The sequence below is a fragment of the Arachis hypogaea genome, chromosome 18 (assembly GCF_003086295.3).
Source record: "Arachis hypogaea cultivar Tifrunner chromosome 18, arahy.Tifrunner.gnm2.J5K5, whole genome shotgun sequence".
Taxonomy (NCBI): Eukaryota; Viridiplantae; Streptophyta; class Magnoliopsida; order Fabales; family Fabaceae; genus Arachis; species Arachis hypogaea.
In genome coordinates, this window is record NC_092053.1 from 47,667,860 (window position 1) to 47,671,679 (window position 3,820).

At 43.1% G+C, this 3,820-nt stretch overlaps 1 non-coding gene across 1 annotated transcript; it reads right to left on the reverse strand.

Annotated features, from left to right (window-relative positions):
• Positions 1 to 232: 232 nt before the first annotated feature.
• LOC112774860 (small nucleolar RNA R71) lies at positions 233 to 340 on the reverse strand. The gene has a single exon (XR_003189318.1). It is a non-coding gene; the product is annotated as a small nucleolar RNA R71 (small nucleolar RNA).
• Between the last annotated feature and the right edge of the window lie 3,480 nt (positions 341 to 3,820).

Consider the following 3,820-nt stretch of genomic DNA (forward strand, 5'->3'; position numbering starts at 1 on the left):
TGGACTTCCATCTGAAGATCTTTTTCAGTTCTTAACTGAATTCTTGCAGATATGTGATACTGTTAAGACTAATAGAGTAGATCCTGAAGTCTACAGGCTCATGCTTTTCCCTTTTGCTGTAAGAGACAGAGCTAGAATATGGTTGGACTCTCAACCTAAGGATAGCCTGAACTCTTGGGATAAGCTGGTCAAGGCTTTCTTAGCCAAGTTCTTTCCTCCTCAAAAGCTGAGTAAGCTTAGAGTGGATGTTCAGACCTTCAGACAGAAAGAAGGTGAATCCCTCTATGAAGCTTGGGAGAGATACAAAGAACTGACCAAAAAGTGTCCTTCTGACATGCTTTCAGAATGGACCATCCTGGATATATTCTATGATGGTCTATCTGAATTGGCTAAAATGTCATTGGATACTTCTACAGGTGGATCCATTCACCTAAAGAAAACGCCTGCAGAAGCTCAAGAACTCATTGACATGGTTGCTAATAACCAATTCATGTACACTTTTGAGAGGAATCCTGTGAGTAATGGGACGCCTATGAAGAAGGGAGTTCTTGAAATTGATACTCTGAATGCCATACTGGCTCAGAATAAAATATTGACTCAGCAAGTCAATATGATTTCTCAGAGTCTGAATGGAATGCAAGCTGCATCCAACAGTACTCAAGAGGCATCTTCTGAAGAAGAAGCTTATGATCCTGAAAACCCTGCAATAGCAGAGGTGAATTACATGGGTGAACCTTATGGAAACACCTATAACCCTTCATAGAGAAATCACCCAAATCTCTCATGGAAGGATCAACAGAAGCCTCAACAAGGCTTTAATAATGGTGGAAGAAATAGGTTTAACAATAGTAAACCTTTTCCATCATCCACTCAGCAACAGACAGAGAACTCTGAACAAAACATCTCTAATTTAGCAAACTTAGTCTCTGATCTATCTAAGGCCACTGTAAGTTTCATGAATGAAACAAGGTCCTCCATTAGAAATTTAGAGGCACAAGTGGGCCAGCTGAGTAAAAGGATCACTGAAATCCTTCCTAGTACTCTCCCAAGCAATACAGAAGAAAATCCAAAAGGAGAGTGCAAGGCCATTGACATAGTCAACACGGCCGAACCTGGAGAGGAAGAGGAAGACGTAAATCCCAGTGAGGAAGACCTCCTGGGACGTTCAGTGATCAATAAGGAGTTTCCCTTTGAGGAACCAAAGGAATCTGAGACAAATCTAGAGACCATAGAGATTCCATTGAACCTCCTTATGCCCTTCATGAGCTCTGACGAGTATTCATCCTCTGAAGAGAATGAGGATGTTACTGAAGAGCAAGTTACCAAGTACCTTGGTGCAATCATGAAGCTGAATGCCAAATTATTTGGTATTGAGACTTGGGAAGATGAACCTCCCTTGTTCACCAATGAACTAAGAGATCTGGATCAACTGACATTGCCTCAGAAGAAACAGGATCCTGGAAAGTTCGTAATACATTGTACCATAGGCAACATGATCATTGAAAAGGCTCTGTGTGACCTTAGTTCAGGGATAAACCTCATGCCCCTCTCTGTAATAGAGAAACTGGGAATCTTTGGGGTGCAAGCTACTAAAATCTCATTAGAGATGGCAGACAATTCAAGAAAACAGGCTTATGGACAAGTAGAGGACGTGTTAGTAAAGGTTGAAGGCCTTTACATCCCTGCTGATTTCATAATCCTTGATACTGGGAAGGATGAGGATGAATCCATCATCCTTGAAAGACCTTTCCTAGCCACAGCAAGAGCTGTGATTGATGTTGACAGAGGTGAATTAGTCCTTCAATTGAATGAGGACTCCCTTGTGTTTACAACTCAAGGTTACCCTTCTGTAAACATGGAAAAGAGGCACAGTAAGCTTCTCTCAAAACAGAGTCAACCAGAGCCCCCACAGTCAAACTCTAAGTTTGGTGTTGGGAGGCCACAACCAAACTCTAAGTTTGGTGTTGAACTCCCATATCCAAACTCTAAGTTTGGTGTTGGGAAGTCTCAACAATGCTCTGAACATCTGTGAGGCTCCATGAGACCCCACTGTCAAGCTATTGACATTAAAGAAGCGCTTGTTGGGAGGCAACCCAATTTTTATTTATCTAATTTTATTTTTTCTTGTTCTTTCATGTTTTATTAGGTTCATGATGATGTGGAGTCACAAAATAAATATAAAAATTGAAAATGGAATCAAAAACAGCAGAAGAAAAATCACTCCCTGGAGGAAGACCTTACTGGCGTTTAAACACCAGTAAGAAGCATCTGGCTGGCGTTCAACGCCAGAACAGACTATGGTTCTGGCGCTGAACGCCCAAAATGGGCAGCATCTGGGCGTTTGAACGCTAGAATTGCACCCTGGAGAAGAGCTGGCGCTGAACGCCCAGAACAAGCATGGTTCTGGCGTTCAACGCCAGAAATGGGCAACAAATGGGCGTTCAACACCCAGAACAAGCACCAATCTGGCGCTGAACGCCCAGAGTTGTGTGCAAGGGCATTTTGCATGCCTAATTTGGTGCAAGGTTGTAAATCCTTGAACACCTCAGGATCTGTGGACCCCACAGGATCCCCACCTACCTCCACTCAGTTCTTCTCACCCCTCTTTTACACAATCCCATACACACTCTTCCCCAAAACTCTTCACCAATCACCTCAATCTCTTTTCCCTATAACCACTTCACCACTCACATCCATCCACTCTTCCCTATAAACCTACCTCATAAACCCCACCTACCTTCAAAATTCAAAATCAATTTCCCACCCAAAACCCACCCTTATGGCCGAACCTTACCCCCCCTCCCTTCCCTATATAAAGCCCTCCATTCTTCTTCATTTTCACACAACACAACCCTCTCTTCCCCTTCTTGGCCGAATACACCCCTCCCCCCTCTCCTCCATATTTTCTTCTTCTTCTTCATCTATTCTTTCTTCTCTTGCTCGAGGGCGAGCAATATTCTAAGTTTGGTGTGGTAAAAACATAAGCTTTTTGTTTTTCCATTACCATTGATGGCACCCAAGACCGGAGAATCCTCTAGAAAAGGGAAAGGGAAGACAAAAGCTTCCACCTCCGAGTCATGGAAGATGGAAAGATTCATCTCCAAAGCTCATCAAGACTACTTCTATGATGTTGTGGTCAAGAAGAAGGTGATCCCCGAGGTCCCTTTCAAGCTCAAGAAGAACAAGTATCAGGAGATCCGACATGAAATCCAAAGAAGAGGTTGGGAAGTTCTAAGAAACCCCATCCAACAAGTCGGCATCCTAATGGTTCAAGAGTTCTATGCCAATGTATGGATCACTAGGAACCATGATCAAAGTAAGAACCCAAACCCAAAGAATTATATTACAATGGTTCGGGGAAAATACTTAGATTTTAGTCCGGAAAATGTGAGGTTGGCGTTTAACTTGCCTATGATGCAAGGAGATGCACGCCCCTACACTAGAAGGGTCAACTTTAATCAAAGGTTTGACCAAGTCCTCATGGACATATGTGTGGAAGGAGCTCAATGGAAGATTGACTCCAAAGGCAAGCCGGTTCAATTAAGAAGACTGGACCTCAAGCCTGTGGCTAGAGGATGGTTGGAGTTCATCCAACGCTCCATCATCCCCATTAGCAACCGATCTGAAGTTACTGTAGATCAGGCCATCATGATTCATAGCATCATGATTGGAGAGGAAGTAGAAGTTCATGAAGTCATCTCCCTTGAATTCTACAAAATAGCCGAAAAGCCCTCTCCTGGGGCAAGGCTAGCTTTTCTTCATCTTATTTGCCATCTATGTTACTCAGCTGGAGCTTTCATAGAAGGAGACATTCCCATTG